We start from the raw sequence: 21,290 nt of genomic DNA on the forward strand, positions 1-21,290 counted from the left end.
AGAATCCTCCAAAATTCCTTTGAGAATCCTTTGAATAAAGAAGCCCTTAATCTATTTTATGATTCATGGAATTGTGCATTGTAAAGCATAAAGTAAAAACAAATAATGACAATTCAACTAGAAAAAAAGTTTGGGTAGTTATGATACGGAAGATTCTAGAACAAAGGAGAAGCACTTGTGTTTTGAGGTTTATGCATTATGCTTAAGTTCAACCATGGAGTCTGCTAGATTATACATGTGGCAAAATCCGGTGGGGGCTAGAAGATGGTGCGAGGGGCCAAGTGGAGGGATACTATGAAGGAGTGCACAAGTGCGAGATCGATATTTAAAGAGAGGGGGCGAGAATGTGCGCTGTTGCACGCAGTGATGGAGCCATGAAAACTAAATGAGCTAGGGGGCCAAGCATTGCTAATCCTTTATGAGGAGGGCCAATTCACCAACTTCAACTAATTTACCAGCAATTGATCTAATGATCACATTCATATTAGCCTCAATATATAGTGATGTTAGGGGGGCATGGCCCTTGCTGCCCCCTATCTTCGCCACCGTGGGCGCATCTAAGAGATGATGTGGAAGGCATGGATGATGAGAGGGAGACATTGGATATATAATTAATGCAGGTGTATTAGCTATGTAATCCTATATAGAGAGGTATAGATTGATCGACATGTACGTGGGAAAGAGGGTGATACCTCACTAGATATATAGATTGATCGGTTTGTGTGGAAAACTGGGAAAGACCTAGCTATATATACACACACACATAGAGGAACATCGATTGTTGCCCCATGCATGTGAGAGATAAAGAATGCCTGATATGATGAAGAGGGGGAGGTGTGTGTGTGTGTGCATGCATGGGAGACCGACCTGAAGAAAAATATTGCATGTGTGCGATGGATAATGCCGAATGGTAGTGTGTGTGCATGCATGCACGAGAGAAAGTTAGTGTTACAATTATAAAGAGAAGACTGTGTGGGTGTAAAAGACTCAGTGAGGTCATAATCAATGTAAAGTTGAATTTAAATATGCAAATAAGAGATCATGATGTTTGAAACCCATGCATGCATGAATATAACTGAGATATGCGCGGCGTGGTTTGGAAATGAGCATGCTATACTATATACATTGAACAAGGTCAGACTGATTTGAATTTGAGATACCGATGGCAGAGATCGTTTGGCCACATTGCATCCGTGCATGGACACACTATTCTAATTACAGATGATGGGTGGCTTTCGCATCACATATATATATACCCCTATATATTATATTTATTTTTTATATAGTGTGCGAATAATTTTAACTTTGGAAGATGGTCGTTGGATGAAGCCAATCCGACGGTGCAGATATAGCAAATTCGAGCACTACTGGCCGTTGGATATCATCTACATTCCACTAGATTTTGCCACATGTACAATCTAGCAGACTCCATGGTTGAACTTAAACATATTGCACAAACCTCAAAACACAAGCACTTCTTCTTTGTTCTAGAATCTTCCGTATCATAATTGCCCAAATGTTTTCTACATGATTTGCCATTATTTGTTTTTACTTTATGCTTTACAACGCACAATTCCATGAATCTTAAAGTAGATTAGCTTTCTTATAAACACTAGATGATTTTGAATGAAATGAACTATAAGAATTAAACAAACATATACATCATGCATCTATGACTCAAAGCTTACATGCTATAATGTGGTATTTATTCATAATTTGGTTGCCAAATCTAATGCATGCAATGCATGTGTACCTTACTAGTCTAAATGGTGTTTGTGTGTGTGTGTGTGTGTGTGTGTTGCGCGTGTTAAACACATTGTACGTAGTATCATACATGGTTTAGATTCCGAACATCTAGCTAGAGCATACATGTACTATGATTTGAATTCAACATAAAATGGATACATATATTTGAATTTGAGATCGTATGTACATGTAGTTCGTACTTATATAGGAATTTACTACTCCTATATTCATGTCATGTGTTGTGAAGATAATATTTAGATGGTTGTATAACTAACCCGAGTACAACCCATTCAAACGGGGAAAATGTACTCAAATTTAGTCTGTATGCTAGACAACATGAATTATTTTTTTATTGTTGAGGGAAGTGCAAATTGATTTGGTACTATACACTTTATGTTTGTTGTCTCGATTTTTTAGTTTTGTTGTTATTGTATTTGAATGCATTTCTAGTAATATAGTAAAACGGGACATGGCTCTCTAGTGATGAGGTGCGGATTGTATTTTTTTGTACACGTTAAGCTTGTTCTTTGAAATTTCAAGCCGCACCTTGTTATGCCAAAATTTCAAGCTAGCATCTCTGTCTATTGTGCTGCGAAACTCCCGCCTTTTCAACCCATGCCTTGTTACCCCGAAAAATTTAAGATATATCTTTGTCTCATTGTGCTCCGAAAACTCCACCTCAATCCGCGCCTTGCTATCCCAAAATTACAATGCGCACGAAAACTCCCACCTCCTGCGAAATCCCGACACGCGAATTGCCCATGATACCCCTGAACTGAAAGAACTGCCTAGCTCAAATCGTCAGGGGTACTTTCGTAACTTACCCCACATTTCGGACAAGTGCGTCCCTAAGCCATGGTTCCCCCTCCCATCCCATCCGCCCACCCATTCATACACTGAGGCCATGAAAACCCGCGAAGCCCCAGACCCCCCTCCGCCCGCCACCCAACCAGAGCCTCTTCCCTGACGACATCATCCACAACAACATCTCGACGCCCCTCATCCACCGCACCGGATGAGGGTCCGTCGCCGATCTTGTCATCCCGCCGGTTCATCCACCCCGTCCTCCACCTCCAAGGAGCTACCCCGATGTTCCCCTCATCTTTCACGCCACCTCCATTCCCACACCATTGTCTTTACCTACACCACTGGAAGAGCAACATCATCACCGATTTCTTGGATGAAGCTGAGCCCTAATCTGCGCCACCAAAGAGGTTCTACACTAACCGCCACATTTTCTTGTTGATTCGATCTCACGATGTTGTCGGCGCTCGGTCCCGAGCCGACGTGGCGTGGCTCCATCCACGGAGGCGTCGCCGGCCACTTCCTCCATGGTGTCGCTCCCTTGGCGGCGACGTCAACATCAGTAGGAGCTGCTGCTGCTTTGGCTCTCGCTCGCTCGCGGTGCTGCTGCTGCTTTGGCTCTCGCTCGCGGTGCTGCTCTGCTCTTTCACTCGGTCCCCTGCCTGGTCTGCTCTTGCTCTTGCTCGCGCTGCTGCTCTCGCTCTTGCTCTTGCTTGCGCTGCTGCTCTACTCTTACGTGTGCTGCTGCTGCACGAGCAGCAGATCCTGCTCTCCCTTGAGCCCCTGCAGCTGCTACCCGAGATGCTTCTACACGACCAGCTGCCCCGGCTCTCGCACGCGCTGCTGCTCCGGGCGTGGCTGCTCTTGATTTTCTGCTACCAGTGCATTCTGTTTCGACAATAAAATTCTGTTTCGACAGCAGAAATCAGTTTCTATAGTTCAATTCAGTTTCGACAGTTAAGTTTAAAGATGAGCGGTTGATGTATTTTACATATAGCACTTTGTGGTTATGTATTTTACGTCATCTATTGGAGATGCTATTAGAATTCCACTCAGGTTAACATTGTCTCTCTTGTCCTACCTCAGCCTTGTCGTCGTACAACTCACCGGAGCTGCTCCAATGATGAAACCCTCCATCACAGTGGAGCAGTACCCCGGGCTCCATTTCCAGTCGCCTAAGATATTCTTCCCCTCCTCCGACAGCCAAATCAGCCGGAGCATCCTCACCGACCAACCCAATCATGTTGAGATCCACATGGCCTCGCCAAAGAGGATGTACACTTGTTGCATCTCTTTTTTACTCTACATGTTACATATATTGTCAACTGAGCACACGTAGTAATGTGAAATACGATTAGTTTCTCCTACTATATGAGAAGCAATGAGGTACCAGGCAACTTAGCTATCCGTGATGGACTCTCATGAACACCATCATTATTTATCTCTGCGCATTTGAGTTGTGCATTTGTAGATGGTCCTGGGAGTTGAGCTAGTAGGGCAGTGGCCTGGGTCCAAAGTAGTAGAAGTAGCACAAAAACATTTTTTGAGTGTAGGATTTTCCTTGCTCAAGCTTGCCTACTAGAATCGCCAGTGCTTGAAAGGAAAAGTGAAGGAAAAACATAGGAATTGGAAGGTTTCCTATGGTACTACTATTCATGCATTTGGTTCAAAGGAATGGAGCAAAGGAAAACTGTAGGATTTGTTCCTTTAGTGTCTCCTTAAAAGAAAAACTGTAGGAACTTTAATATCCACTTGTCCTCCTTTTCAAATTCCTATTCATGCAGCACAAGACTAAGAGATAGTAGCATAATAGCATTATAACCATACATTTTCTTATGGTTTGACTTAATCTAACCATGCTTCTTTGCATTCTGTGATCTTCCAATTCTTGTGAACCAAACACCTAGATTGGCAGAAATCATGTGTTTTTAAATTCTATGGTTTGCACGTGCATTCCTATCCTATTCCTGTGTATTTCCTATCCCTGCATTGTTAGAATCCTCAAATTCAAACAAGCTCTTACACAACTACTTCTGTTACAGATATGTGTCAAAGTAAGCCTTGTGTGGTTTGTCTCGCTCCTGCTGCGCTGTGTTCCACCCAAGCTCAGCTGCTCCAACTACGGAAGGGTTCACTGAGGGAGTCCTGGACTAAGGGGTCCTCGGGTGTACGATCTATTGGATATGGGCCAGACTGATGGGTCGTAAGGATACAAAGACCGAAGACTCTACCCGTGTCCAGATAGGACTCTCCTGGGCATGGAAGGAAAGCTTGGCAACCAACTATGAAGATTCTTTTCTCTATAACCGACCTTGTGTAACCCTAGATCCCTCCCGTGTCTATATAAAATGGAGGGCTAGGTCCGTAATAGGCCGAATCCTGATAATCATAGCCAGACTAGACTTTTAGGGTTTAGTCATTACGATCTCGTGGTAGATCAACTCTTGTAATACTCATATTCACCAAGATCAATCAAGCAGGAAGTAGGGTATTATCTCCATAGAGAGGGCCCGAACCTGGATAAACATTGTGTCCCCCGTCTCCTGTTACCATCAATCCTATACACACAGTCCGGGACCCCCTACCTGAGATCTGCCGGTTTTGACACCGACATTGGTGCTTTCATTAAGAGTTCCACTGTGCCGTCCCCAAAAGGTTTGATGGCTCCTTCAATCATCTACAACAATGCTGTCCAAGGGGAGGTTTTCCTCCCCGGACAGATCTTCGTGTTCGGCAGCTTCGCACTGCGGGCCAACTCACTTGGCCATCTGGAGCAGATCGATAGCTACGCCGTTGGCCGTCAGGTCAGATTTGGGAGCTTTAACTAGGTCGCGGATATCCGTAGAGACTTGATCTTCGACGGATTCGATACCACGGCAATCGCTCCCTGTTGCCTCGATGAACATGACTTAGATATGTCATCGGGCCATACCCAGGAAATTGCACCTGTAGCTGCTCTGGCCTTAGATCTGGAGCAGGTCGCGCCATCCGAGGACAGGAAGCTCAACCCCGCCATGGAAGCCGCAGACTCCATGGCGTTGGAGCTGCACACAGACCTAACTTCAAGTAACATCTGTATCTTCGGAGCTACGGACTCGTTTCCGGTTATAAGTTCCGAACTATGCGCGCCCGCGCATGTCAAACACGATCGGTTAGTGATCGCTGAATTCAAGGTCGTGGACATCTTCCGGCACTCACCCTTTGGCGATGTGCTGAATTCATTAAAAAATCTATCCTTAGCGGGGGGATTCACAGCCAAACTATATCCGGTTCGAACTAGAAGCTGATGACAGGGAATTTCGCTCCCCACCCGCCACCCACTTTATAGCCACTATCGAAGAATTGACTGACATGCTTGATTACGGCTCCGACGACATCGATGGTATGGACAATGATGCCGGAGAAGAAGAGGCCCAGGACCCGCCATTCACCGGATGCTGGACGGCCACTTCCTCGTACGATGTATACATGGTGGATGCACCAAAGGAGTATAGTGACGATGACAAAGAAGATCCAGTTGAGGATAAACCTCCTGAGATACAATCGAAACACCAGCGGCGCCGCTCTAAGTCACGCCGCAGTAAAGATAGCAACACCGGCACAGGAGAAGATAACACTCTGGACGGTGTCGAAGACAACGAAGACCCCGTTGGTGCAGCTACCGAATAGGATGAACGGGAAGATGGGTAGGTTAGCCCTAGTAAACAGGCCACACATGAGGACTCTGAGGATAGTAATTATCTTCCACTCTCCGAGGATGAGGCGAGCCTCGGCACCAAGGATTTCATCGTGCCTAAGGAACCTCTTGAGCAGGAGCGCTTCAAGCGCCAGCTAATAGCCACTGCAAGGAGCCTGAAAAAGAAGTAGCAGCAGCTTCAAGCTGACCAAGATCTGCTCAACGATAAATGGACTAACGTCCTAGTAGCCGAAGAATACGACCTCAAGCGCCCAGCCAAAAGCTACCCAAAGGACAAATTACTACCTCAGTTCGACAACGAGGCGCCGGAACACATACCACCATCACGCAATGCTCCTGACCGACCACTACGTGGCCGGGACAAAGCGGCATCTCAAGCCGAACACCAGCCCGCCCCGCCTCATCGCAAAGGCAGAGGTAAATCAGCTCACGGTCATACATACGACCTTCAACATGACCTGAACAATAAAGCAGGACATACCAGATCAATCTACGAATCACGAGGACGTGCCCCGACACGCGACGACAGCCATCTATTCAGACGTGAAAAACCTAGTCATGCGCGGGCCGAAAGCCGCAGGCGGACTCCATCAGAGGTACGTCGCGATACGGCCCGATTTAGAGGAGCCGCACACCCTCATTGCTTCACCGACGAAGTCATGGAACATGAATTCCCAGAAGGGTTCAAACCCATGAATATACAATCATATGATGGCACCACATACCCCACGGTATGGATCGAAGACTTCATTCTCCACATTCATATGGCCCTCGGGGATGACCTTCATGCCATTAAATACCTCCCCCTAAAACTCAAAGGAACATCATGACACTGGTTGAACAGCCGGCCCGAAAACTCCATCGGCAGCTGGGAGGAGTTGGAAGAAGCCTTCCTTGATAACTTCCAAGGTACATATGTTCGACCTCTAGACAACGACGACTTAAGCCATATAGTTCAACAGCCCGGAGAGTCCACCAGGAAATTCTGGACCAGGTTCCTAACTAAAAAGAAGCAGATAGTCAACTGTCCGGATGCCGAAGCCCTAGCGGCCTTTAAACACAGCATCCACGACGAATGGCTCTCCCGCCACCTCGGCCAAGAGAAGCCAAAGTCCATGGAGGCCCTCACGGCACTCATGACTCGCTTTTACACGGGCGAGGATAGTTGGCTGGCCCGTAGCAAAAACAATGCAAGCGACACCGACACCCCCGAAGCTAAAAATAGCAACGACAAGTCTCGACGCGACAGGTACAAGCATCGAAATAACAATGACAACACCGAGGATACGGCGGTCAATGCAGGATCCAGTGGCTCTAAGCCTAGTCAACAGAAGAAGCCATTCAAAAAGAACAATTCGGGCCCATCTAGCCTGGTTCGCATACTTGATCGTCCGTGCCAGATTCATGGCACCCCAGACAAACCACCCAATCATAACAATAGAGATTGTTGGGTTTTTAAACATGCCAACAAGTTAAATGCCGAAAACAAGGATAAGGGATCTCAAAGCGAAGACGACGACAAGGAGCCCCGGCCGCCGAACACAGGGGGACAGAAGAAGTTCCCTCCTCAGGTCAAAATGGTAAACATGATATACGCTACCCACATCCCCAAGAGGGAGCGCAAGCGCGCGCTCAAGGACGTCTATGCGATAGAGCCAATCGCCCCAAAAGTTAATCCATGGTCGTCATGCCCGATCACTTTTGATCACCGGGATCATCTGACCAGTATTCGTCATGGCGGTTCAGCCGCACTGGTCCTGGACCCAATAATTGATGGGTTCCACCTGACGCGAGTCCTGATGGATGGTGGCAGTAGCCTCAACTTGCTCTATAAGGATACAATGCGCAAAATGGGCATTAACCCATCGTGAATCAAGCCCACAAAGTCTACATTTAAAGGAGTCATACCGGGCGTAGAGGCCCGATTTACGGGCTCAATCACACTAGAGGTTGTCTTTGATTCTCCGGACAACTTTCGAAGTGAGGAGTTAATCTTTGATATCATACCCTTTCGCAACGGCTACCACGCACTGCTCGGACGAACCGCATTTGCTCGATTCAATGCGGTGCCACACTACGCTTATCTTAAGCTCAAGATGCCTGGACCGCGCGGCGTCATAACAGTCAATGGAAACACGGAACGCTCCCTCCGCACCGAGGAGCACACTGCTGCCTTAGCGGCAGAGGTACAGGGCGGCCTTGTCAACCAGAACCTCAATTCGGCGGCCGACCCCTCGGACACTATCGAGAGAGTCCGAACCATCCCGCAGAAGGACAGCACGGCTTGTCAGGAGCTTGACTAGCAATTTGGCCTCCGTCCTCGTCCTGACCAAGTGGCAACCATCGTACCGCGCGTACATAATTACGCACTAAAGATACCATGGACCTGGATGGAGGCATAATCAGCTTGTGATCCGCAATATGGCTCGACCGCTCCGGACACTCATACTTTCACTCTTTCCCTTTTTTCTTTTGTTTTTCCTTTTTTCACAGGCCTTTCCTGGCAGCTTGACCATCGATTCTTTTCGAAGGATAAAAACACCAAGACGACAAGAAGCATGGACGTACTGGGAAACTCTTAGGTTGTCTCTTTAACGATCCCTTTACCTATTTTCAGGACCCATACGCAACTCTCTCTTGGTGAAGGCATAGTAAATAGCCTTTCTACTTATTCCACTACTTGTATAAATGCGCTTTAACGCACCAATGGAATTATAATAGAAACAGTTTGCGGCCCAAATTTTCACGGCTCTAGCTTACCACTGGTTCTTCATTTTTCTTTCCTTTTGCCTTTTCCTTTCTGGTAATTCTATCAGATAACACCCATACACTCGGGTGCGTTTCAATTTGCCAGGGGCTTCATAGCGCCTCACAACATGGCAACAAAAGTCCGAACACTTCTACAGTATAGTTCGGCACCCCAAATTTAGCACTATATGCATTGGCTCCGAATCATGTCTTTGGTCAATAGTTGGGTTGCCCGGCAACCGTGCTTACTACCTTACATTCCACTGTATCGTCTAGGGTAGTAAAGGGAGAACTACTGCGATTGTGCCTGGGTTTACCCAAGTGAGCACCTTAGTAGAGAAAGCCGAAAACTGACTGTCATGATGCGGTGAGAGCCGGTCATCTCTTCGGAGGTCTCAAATCCTTAGAGATTTTTTCCGCATTATGCGAGCGATCGATACTTACCCGATCAAGTGTTTACAGCTTCCTAGTCCGAATACTAGGGGTTGCGCCTATATTTCTATTTGTCAAACTCCTATGGCTAAGTGAGGGTGCTCAAGCCGCATAGTCCGATTGCCTGGTTTGTCGCGCTAAACACCTCCTTCAAGGACCAAACAATTGGATCAAGAGTGTTTAGATTACATCCCGAACACCCCTGTATTTCCTACGTGGGGGCAGAAGCCGACGACTGGCCAAGTCTCAGATTTCACATAACATGGCCGCACAGGCGGAGAATTTTTTTAACTAAACATTATATTACATAACGACTTTGTTTCATCATACAGGGCAAAGACAACATGATTGTATTCATTCGAAAATAATGTCTTGCGCACATTGCATTGCTACAATGTGCGACCCCTCCAGGACATCTGCAAAATAAGCTCTGGCGTGCGGTGCTCCTTGCCCTCTGGCGGCCCCTCGGTCGTCAGCTTGACGGCGTCCATCTTCGCCCACCACACCTTGATGCGGGCGAAGGCCTTGCGCGCACCTTCGATGCAAGCTGATCACTTGATGACATCGAGTCGAGGACAGGCGTTCACTAGCCGCTTCACGAGGCCGAAGTAGCTGCCGGGCATAGCTTCAGCTGGCCACGGCTGGATTATCAAATCCTTCATGGCTAGCTCGGCCACCCTATGCAGCTCCACCAGTTATTTTAGCTGATCGGTGAAGGGCACGGGATGCTCTGGTGCAAGATACTGCGACCAGAACAACTTCTCGGTCGAGCTCCCTTCTTTGGCTCGGAAGAATTCTGCAGCGTCGGACGCACTACGCGGCAGATCTGCAAATGCTCCTGGAGAACTCCGAATCCGGGTTAGTAGGAGAAATTTCTTCTTCACATACTTTCTCTGCATACTAAATGCCTTACTCACTGTGATCCTCTTCGCCTCCTAGATCTCCTAGAGGGCATTTTGGGCTTCAACCCGGGATGCTTCCGTGCTTTGGCGAGCCTTTGAGAGTTTGGCCTGTCGAGCCGAAACATCTCCCTCCAAGGCCTCATATTTCTTCACAGCATCTTGGAGCTCTTGCTGGACCTCGTTGACCCGGGCCTTGAGGTTCTTACGGGCGGCCTGCTCCTTGACAGCCTTCCCCTCGGCTTCGGCCAGGGCCTTCTTTAGGGCCTCGACCTCGGTCGTCGCTTCTATACATATCATGACACTTCGGTCAATGCATATCATTTTACTTTTTTTGAATACATAACGGGTTATCACATACCTTGTTTTTCTTGGAGCTGCTTCCTCGCCTGGCCGAGCTCTTCTTTGGCCCGCTCCAGTTTCTGCTTTAGTCCGGAGACTTAGGCAGTGTGAGAATTCGCGGCCAGCAGCGACGCCTGCTTATTCACATTAGACACGGTTTGGTTAGTTTCCTGTGAAATTTAATTGATCCTCTTTCCGTCTTTCATTTCCAAACACCGGACAGTGTCTCAGGGGCTACTGTCTATGTGGGGATTTTCTCGGTTAAACGCCTATTACCTCAAAACTGTCAGCAGGCCGATGCAGGCTTCGGTCAGTCCGCTTTTAACGGACTGAACCTTCTCAATCACCGTACCCATAAGGATACGGTGTTCTTCCACAATGGAAGCGCCTCGTAGCGCTTCCAATAGACTGTCCGGCGCCTCTGGTTGGATAGAGGTCGTCGGCGGGACGGGCACGCCTCCTTCTCTTGAAGGAAGCTACTTGTCGGACTCTGGGGCCGTATGGGTCTCCGGGTCCATGCTCATATCGGGGCCGAATTGAGCATGACCCCCATCGTTAGTCTCCATGGGGGTCTGTCCCCCCATGTGTCCGGTGGCCAAGGTGTCTCCCTCCTGCGCCGCCATGACGGGCTCCTGAACCTCTCCCTGGCCTGGGAAGGTCCTTTGAGAGAGCACCTCGTCGTCTCCCTTGGCCTTGGGAGAGTAAGCGGCCGGCGGTGTCTCGCTGGCCATTTCCTTTGAGTCCAACGAGCCCCTTGATGAGGATCGCTGGAAGCTGCCGTGGACTGGACTGCAATAACATGATTAAACCATATAAAATACCATAAGGTGGAAAAGCCGGATAAATGGATGTGTACGGGTTCTTAGCACTCACAATGCGGCCAGGGGCTTGTTCCGGGGGCGTCGCTCCGGACTGTTGTCGATGTCCCACACGGAGCTGCCCACGTGAGTGCCTTTCCCCTTCTTGGGCGCCTCCGCCTCCAGAATTGTGGAGGCCGCCCTCTTCTTCCTTCCCCCATCAGGGGGAGAATCGCTCCCCTCCTCCTCCTCATCATCATCATCATCGTCTTCGGCGGCGGAGGAGCAGGTCCTGTCTTCGGGTGTCACGTCCGAAGCGCCCTTGCGGCGGGGGCCACTCTGGACCCCCTTGGCATTCGCCTTGGCCTTCTTCTCCGACGCCTTATAGGGCGCCGACACCAGCATCTTCGCTAGACGCGGGATGACTGGTTCTTCAGGCAGCAGAGCTGGACACTGGATCCGCTTCGCCCTCTTCATCCATTCCTGAAGAAGCAATGACGATAAAAGTTCAGATATCCTCCTTGAAATAAACAAGTAGAGGATGCGTTAAAAACTTACCTCACTGGCGGGGTGGTTAATGTCATGCCCGCGGTCCGAATCTGTGGCTGGCGGTGTCTCGTTTCCCTTGAAGAGCAACTTCCAGGCATCTTCGTCAATGGTTTCGAAGAGCCCCTTCAGGGTATGGTGCTTCTTCAGATCGAGCTCCCATAAAGGGAGACTTCGGCTTTGGCATGGGGGAATCCGGCGAACTAGCATCACCTGGATTACATCGACGAGCTTGATATCTTTGTCCACCATGCTTTGGATGCGCGTCTGTGGCGCTATCAGCTCATCTGACGAAGACCAATTCGGGCTCTTGTCAACCTAGGAGGTGAGCCGCATTGGTGCGCCGGAGTTGGATTTGGCAGCTGCGGCCCAGTGTGCGCCGCGGGGTTCTGTGATGTAGAACCATTGTTTCTTCCTTCCTTGACAGTCTCCACGAAAGTGCCTTTCGTCCAGGAGACATTGGTCAGCTTACTCACCATGGCGCCTCTGCACTCTGTGTGCTGGCCATCCACCACCTTCGGCTTCACGTTGAAGACTTTGAGCCATAGCCTGAAGTGGGGTTGGATGCGGAGGAGGGCCTCACACACGACAATGAACACCGAGATGTTGAGGGAAGAGTTCAGGGATAGATCATGGAAGTCTATCCCGTAATAGTATATGTCACAGCCCTAGCTTTACCCTGGCCTTGGACTAGTTTGGTTGCTGCATCATGTTTAAACTCAATTGAAATTTGAATTGAGGAATTTTCCAAGCCTCAGAAAACCTCTAAAAATAACCAACATTTAAATCTCATCAAATGAGTCCAAGAAGATGTTCCTGTTATTCTGTGAAAATATTGGCATGAGGTGAAATTCAAACCAATATTTTGGGAGTCACAGAAATAATTTATTTGGGCCTTTGATTTAAATCAATAATATATTTGGGTTGGAATTATTTCTGTTATATAAGAAATAATGTCCAAATAATCCCAAACTGAAATGTTTCATGTTGGGTTTATTCCATACAGTGAGCATGAGCAGTTTGGTGATTTTTGGAAGTGTCTAAGTATTTTTAATAAAGCCACAAAGTTGCAGAATACCTTACCGTGCAGCCCACCACTGTAGTGGCCTACTGGCCAAAGCCAGCCCGGCCCACCAGGGGCAGCACTGTCTTCTTCCTCCTGCCAGGAGGGGAAGCAGCTGCGTGCCTGATGGCCGGCGAGCCGCGCTGGCTCCTCCCTGCTTGCGTGCCCCCCCTCCTCCCGGCTGCCTGGTCGCCGCCATGCACACCCCCCGACCCCCTCGTCCTCTCCCCTCTCTCCCTGGACCTCTTTCCCCTCCTCTGGCTCCCTCTCCCTCTCTTCCCGAGCGCACCAGAGGGCGCCGCCATGCTCTACCACGGCCACCGGCCACCCCACGCCTTGCCGACGCGCCAAGAAGCCCCGCCTCGTTCCCCTCTTCCTCCTCACCAAGGCGGAGGGCGCCGGAAGCCCTGTGATGCCGCCAACGTCATCCTCTTCCTCGCCGGTCGCCGGAGATCCTCCTTGCCGCCCCGGGTGCTCCGGACCGTCTCCGAGCTCGCTGACCTCCCCGTCCGACTCGCCGTGAACTCCGACCCTGCCCATCCCTCTCTTCTTCCCCGTAGGTCTCCGTAGCCACCGGACCGCCTACGCCCGAACCCGCCGCCGCCTGCGCTCGCCGCCGACGCGACTCCGGCGACCAAATGGTCCGCCCGACGCATCCAACACACTCACCGCATCGTGTAGATCACGTAGGAGCTGGCCCTGTTCTTCCAGAGCCACAACAATGACGAGTTCGGCCTCGCCCGAACTTCGGCAGCCGCAAGGCTCGTCGCCGGCGTCGATTCCGGCCGTCCCAGGCCCGACAACCACCACCACTCGACGCACCGTCGCGCCAGCTTTCCAGAGAGCCCAGCTAAGCTTCGAACGAAGCACCACATATCAACTCCAAGCACCTCCGCCACGCCTGGCCATCGCCGGCGGCCTAACTCCGGCGAAGCCGACGTGGTGATGTCATTAGCCTCTAATGATGCCTTAACTAACACCCTAGTGCCACTACCGTGTGGGCCCCGGCGCCAAAAATTAATTAGTTTAATTTCTATTTAGATTAGTGCTAATCGGTGTGGACCCCACGTGTCAGCTTTGACTTGGTCAAGTCAACATTGACCGGTCCCACCTGTCATAGACCCAAACCAGCCTGAGACACTGACCAGTGGGTCCCAGCATCAGGTTTGACCTGGGCTGACGCTGTTGACTTGGTGACATCATTATGACGTCAGGCTGACACAGTAATGCTTTTTGGATTTTAAATAAATCAGAAATGATTTATTTAATTCAGAAAATGTCCAAAACTTTCAAAAATCATAGAAATTCAACCATAACTCCAAATGAAATAATCTATATATGAAAAATTATCGAAAAAATCCAATCTATCCATTTATACTACTTTCATGCATGTTCAATGATGAGGACATGACTACCTTGGATACGACCAAAAATATTGCATACATGCATATTTGTTAGGTGATTTCTAATGCAAACTATTCAATAATCTATTTATGTTATCCAGAACAAAAATACTTCACATACTTTTGTGTTTTGTCTAATTGCAGGTGTGTGGGACATTTGTACAATCCACATATGAAGATAAGGGAAAAGGAGAAGTTTAGGTTGTGTTCAAAAAGTCCTCTCACGTCACTTTTGGGCCAAGAGAAGATAGAGTCCAAGTCTCTCACGTTCTGGATTCAGATTCGGACTGCACAGACATACCTGACTCAAAACACCAACAACTTTTTCATACGGACTCCGAATTGGGTGATTCTTTTTTTGTTGGAAACTAGATTTCGTTCTCTTTCCAACCCAATTGGATACACCTTCAAATTCGTCCGAAGCGTTGAGTTATAGACGAAACAATTTGACGTTGCAGCAAAATCCGAGTCAAACTACAAGCTCAAAGGTGTTGCATCACCTCCACTTGGGCCCATGAGCCTTGTACGACCTAGGGTTAGTTTTAGGCTGCCTTGGGACGTCCTCCCACCTCCTTGGCCGCCACCCCTTGCTCCTATATAAGTAGATCCATCTAGTAGCTTTTTCCTTGGGGATTTGTTTAGTTAAAAGTTAGCCATTGCAACTTCGTGTACTTCGTTTGTGTCCAACGACCAGACCAAGACCGCTTCCGCATCCGCACCATTATCAATACTTCATATATATTTGCAATATTCAGATTGCTTTATCATATTCTTGCTCGTTCTTTGATTGCTTGCAGGAATAGACCTTCGTGGTCAGGCTGATCGTGCTTCCAGCATCGTCAGTAACCTCAGGAGATTGGTTTAGCGATTGCTAAGGCGCAACGTTGTGCACGTTTGTAGTCGGATCGTCAAAGTCGTCTCCACCAAATCGATAGTTATCATCTCATCGAAAGATCGGGACCCTCGCCTCTATCAAGTGGTATCAGTTTTCAGGTTGCTCGGTGTGAATTTCCAGTTTTCCTAGATTAGATTTATTTTCTTACCTATTGTCCAAGAAAAAGCCACAAAAAAGAGTTAGATCTATTCATCCTTGGTCCAAGCCAGTCTGAGCCTTTGCAATTTTCTTTTCATTGCTTGCATAGTTGAATTATCGGTTGCATCATCGTGTCGAGTTGCTGGTCTTAGTGTCTCGTTCGTTTAGAGTTTCGAGTTCTGTTCACATTAGTCACGCCACCGCTGCATCATTATCTCTTTCGCTGTCCACCACCGATCCATCAATTTCCACCACGTGCTACCCACCATTCATTGTCATAATAATAGTTGAGATCGTTCACATCTTCACTTGATCCAATCTGCATCTTATCTAGTTTGTTTTGGAAAGAGGGAGAAAAAAAGAGAAAAAAAGGAGAGTAAAAAAGAGAAAAAAATCATAGAAAAAAAAGGAGAGAAAGAAAAAAAGTGTGAGGAAAAAAAAAGAAGAAAAAAAACAAAATTCGGATCTTTTTAGACTCAATCTCGTAGTTGAATTCAGATTGGAATCTGTTTTGTGTACTGTTCAGTAAAACAGGCATAACTTCCTCATATGAAGTCTGTTTTGCCTCCGCGAGTACTCAAACGAAAGCTAGCGACGAGCCGTATCTAAATAGTTGAAGAAGCAAGTTCAATATTTGTCACCTCAAAATCGGCTTCTAAATAGGTCTTTTTGCCCTCCGAAGTTCATGAACACAGCTTATTCCAGTTTTTCAGGACAGTTTTCGAATTTTTTGACTCCTCATATCAACTCGGAATTGAGTGATTCCTTTTGTGTTTGAAAGCTTGAGCCAATACCATTCTTGAAAAAAAATCAAAAAAATCGGCACAAACTTTTTTAGAGGAAAGTTGGAGACAAAGTTGTTGATATATCGTGCTTGGCTGTTGTTTCACATCATTATCTTTACTGCCGTTGTGATCTTCACTTATATCTTGCTGTCCAGAGCTACTTAGTATCCTTCATCAATGCTATTTGTGCTACAACGTGACCTCATTAGTGTTCTAGGCTCGCGTCTCTAGTTCGGTCTAGCCTAGGACCAGCACAGTACCGTCGTTGAGCGTTTATTCAACATTGCATCTCTGAATTAATTATTGCTAATCTTTTGCTACCATATATAGCCAACCCAGCTCCACATATTTCTACACTGTGTATACACACGTTCCCCTGGCAATCGCTTTACACAATCTTCGGAGTTATTTGACACCGCTGGTTGGCTGTCACCACCTGCCGCATGGTAAGAACTTGTAAGGTATTGATATTTGCTTTACTGTGAGCACTTTACAACCACATCCTAATAGTTCATAGGAACATTATTCTCGAATTTTGGTTCTTGTTTCTACTAATCATGACAGGTTCCAGAGATAAAAGTTCTTGGACAACGGACACATCTTCACCATCACGAGAGTTGGGACAACACACACAAGCATATGGTCAGGTTATCTCTTTACCATAATTTGAGGGTAGATTTAATCCTGCTATTTATCTAGCTTGGGAGCTTGAAGTAGAACAAGGTTTTAGTCACCATGATTTTTCTGAACTTGAGAGAGTACGAGCTACCATTAGAGCATTTACTGGTTTTGCTTCTGTTTGGTGGAGTATACGTTGTAAGAAAAACATTGATAACCAACCCACAACTTGGAAAGTTTTGAAAGCTATAATGAGAGAACAATTTTTTCCTCCTTACTATCGTCGTGAATTGCGTCGCAAATTGGAGCAATTAAAACAAGGCAGTAACACTGTTCATGCTTACTACCAAGAGTTCAAATCTTATATGCATCATTGTGACATAGAAGAATCTGAGGATGATACAATGAATAGATTTTTTGGTGGTTTAAACCATGATATTCAGGCAAGATTTCAGTATATTCCTCATTGCATTACTGGTATGTATGTCCGTGCTTGTACCTTTGAGAGACAGATACAGGAGGATACATTGGGTGACTACAACAACTACTATTCCAGTTCATGCTTACCACCGCCGGTTGGTTACTCCACTATTGCACCTACTAGAGCAGCCCCACCTCGGATTATGAGCGCGATATCATCTCAAGAGTATGGTACATTGTCAACGTCCGTACCTACATCAGCTACATCTCTGCGAGGTAATAGTAAAGGTATTGATGATATAACTTCACATGAGAATGAAGCATGCCTAGTTAACTTGAATGCATCATGTGTTGAGTTACCTGTTGATTTGAGCACACCACCTATTTTATAGACTCTTGTTACTGTCATGAATGCGTCATGTGATCAAACAACTGAAATATCAACAATTTTGAGTGCACCCATTGAATTAACTGTTGATGCAAAAGAACCAATGTTTAATCATTTTGGTATGACCTCTAATCTTGATGACGATTCTGTGTCCAATGACTTATTGCATGTTTGCTTATTTAAGCATGTTGTAGCATGTAAATTTGATGCAAGTAAGATTTATTCATCGAAGTTAGGATGGTTTAATGATGAACATTGCCAATCTTTTGAAGTGAATAAGAGCTTCACTTATATGTGCAAACTAAGTTCCAATATTTTCATGCCTTCTACTTCTTGTGATGATTTTTTGGCTTTAGATTTTATGAACAATGAAAATTACTCATGTATACATGTGACATATGTGCAAAAATCAAGGGAAGTTAAAATGGATGACATATACATATACAACATGTACACCTTGTCTTTTTTGTTAGCCACATTTCAGATTAAGCAATGCCGAGGACGGCTTTGTTTTCAAAAAGGGGAGGATGATGAGGACATGACTACCTTGGATACGACAAAAAATATTGCATACATGCATATTTGTCAGGTGATTTCTAATGCAAACTATTCAATAATCTATTTATGTTATCCAGAAAAAGAATACTTCACACACTTTTGTGTTTTGTCTAATTGCAGGTGTATGGGACATTTGTATAATCCACATATGAAGATAAGGGAAAAGGAGAAGTTTAGGTTGTGATTCAAAAGTCCTCTCACGTCACTTCTGGGCCAAGAGAAGATAGAGTCCAAGTCTCTCAAATTCTGGATTCAGATTCGGACTGCACAGACATACCTGACTCAAAACGCCAACAACTTTTTCATACGGACTCCGAATTGGGTGATTCTTTTTTTGTTGGAAACTAGATTTCGTTCTCTTTCCAACCCAATTGGATTCACCTTCAAATTCGTCCGGAGCGTTGAGTTATGGACGAAACAATCTGACATTGCAGCAGAATCTAAGTCAAACTACAAGCCCAAAGGTGTTCCATCACCTCCACTTGGGCCCACGAGCCTTGTACGACCTAGGGTTAGTTTTAGGCTGCCTTGGGACGTCCTCCCACCTCCTTGGCCGCCACCCCTAGCTCCTATATAAGTTGATCCATCTAGTAGCTTTTTCCTTGGGGATTTGTTTAGTTAAAAGTTAGCCATTGCAACTTCGTGTACTTCGTTTGTGTCCAACGACCAGACCAAGACCGCTTCCGCATCCCCACCATTATCAATACTTCATATATATTTGCAATATTCAGATTGCTTTATCATATTCTTGCTCGTTCTTCGATTGCTTGCAGGAATAGACCTTCGTGGTCAGGCTGATCGTGCTTCCAGCATCGTCAGTAACCTCAGGAGATTGGTTTAGCGATTGCTAAGGCGCAACGTCGTGCACGTTTGTAGTCGGATCGTCAAAGTCGTCTCCACCAAATCGATAGTTATCATCTCATCAGAAGATCGGGACCCTCGCCTCTATCATTCAACCAACGTATACCCGCTGTATAAGTGAAAACATGATAATGGCATTTTAAACGCTAAATATGGAGTTTGCATATGAACCCTTGGTGCATATGGACTTCATCTAAATTGTTGCTAGATGCATTAGTGCAAAACACATTCATATTGCCATGTCATAGCATGGATCATATTGTTGCATATCGTCATTTGTTGATTGAGTTCTTTCTCAGTTGCCGGTGTTTGTCCCCTCTCGATAGACGTTGTACCGACGCTGTGATCGTTGACACTGATGAAGACCCAATGATATCTTCAGAAGTGCCAGGCAAGCAAAACCCCTTTGTTCATTCCGATACAATCCCACTCTCTCGCTCCTACTCTCGTTTACTACATTAGGACAATAACGATTCAACTGTTACTTGCTGCGGTAGTTGAGCCCCTTATCCTCTGCATGACCTGTCATTGCCACAGTAAATAGATGAAACCCACTAGTATGAGTAGGAGTTGTTTGAGCCCTGATGTGCCTACTCATTCATGCTTGTTTGGCATGCCTGCTATTGCATAGAGTTGTGTCAGGTCTGATTCATCGGGGATGAATCGGAGGTGTGTAAACATGTCCTACTGTTGAGAGCTAAGTGTGTGAACACGATTTGGTAAAGGTAGCAGTGAGAGGCCATGTAGGAGTACATGGTGGGTTGTCTCATTGAAGTTGTCCTTAGGATCCTAGTTCTGTGTTTGTGATCCATGAAACAGTTACTACCACGCATTGGGCCCGAAACCAATGGACCCTCTCGGCTTCTCGATCACCCTTGTCCTCTGTACAGTAGTTGCAACTAGTTTCTAGTTTTTATAGGATATGTGTTGGCGGCAGTGCGTAGCGCTGACCCTAGGGGTGGGCTATGATGCGGTAGATACACCGTGGCCGGGCATGCCGGGCGCCCGTTTGGTGTCTCGGAACCCTGTACACATCGTCCGGGGCCGTATGTGGAAACCTAGGCCGGACTCCCTGCGGATGGAACCTGGATAGGCGATAAACCTGGACTAGAGACTTGAGTGTTTAGGTAGGTCGTGGCCGACACCCTCGTTGTGCTTCCGCTTGAAGGTTGCCGAGTACATGTCGTGTAAACGACAGTAAGTGGTGAGAGCGTGTGTGAAGAAGTACACCCTTGTTGGGTTATCATCATCTATTCGAATAGCCGTGTCCGCGGTAATGGACTTCTGGGTTGCCTATAACAGTTCATAGACAAGTGAAAGTGGATACTCTAAAACTCGCAAGATAAGTGTGAGTGCTATGGATGGCCTTCTCGTAGGGAGACGGGAGCGGATCCATAGTGGTGTATTCAATGGTGAATATGTGGACTCGTGTGCGCCACCTCAAAAGAGTTGCTTGCAGTCGTAGTTCAGGTTAGCCACTGAGTCAAAGCTGGCTTGCTGCAGTTAAACTCCACCACCCCCTTTATTGATACTGATGCATATGTAGATAGTTCTGATGTAAGTCTTGCTGGGTACATTTGTACTCACGTTTGCTTAATTTATGTTTTGCAGAGAGACTTCAGTCTCGCTAGTAGTTTCGCGTGGACTTCGACGTTTAGCTTGATACCTCATCTACGATCTGGTGCCCTCGGCAGGATTTGGTAGATAGTCAGGCTTCTCAGCCTTTTCCATTTGTAGATATCTGTACTCAGACATGTTAAGCTTCCGCATGTGCTTTGATTTGTATGCTATGATTGTTGGGTCATGAGACCCATGTTTGTAATATCTCGCTCCTCGGAGCCTAATGAATAAATACTTGAGTTGTAGAGTTATTTTGTGATGCCATGTTGTATTTACACATATCAAGCATATTGTGTGTATGATTGAAATGCTTGGTATGTGTGGGATCCGACAATCTAGTTGTTTATCCTTGGCAGCCTCTCTTATGGGGAAATGTAGTCTAGTGCTTCCATGAGCCATAGTAGTCCGCTACAGCCCGGTTCACGGGAGTCCTGCTAGCCCAGCACTACTGCTCAGGACACTTGACTGGCCGGCATGTGTTTCACTTCGTTCCTTTGTCTGTCCCTTCGGGGAAATGTCACGCGGTGACA

Source organism: Triticum aestivum, chromosome 7A, assembly GCF_018294505.1.
Source record: "Triticum aestivum cultivar Chinese Spring chromosome 7A, IWGSC CS RefSeq v2.1, whole genome shotgun sequence".
NCBI lineage: Eukaryota > Viridiplantae > Streptophyta > Magnoliopsida > Poales > Poaceae > Triticum > Triticum aestivum.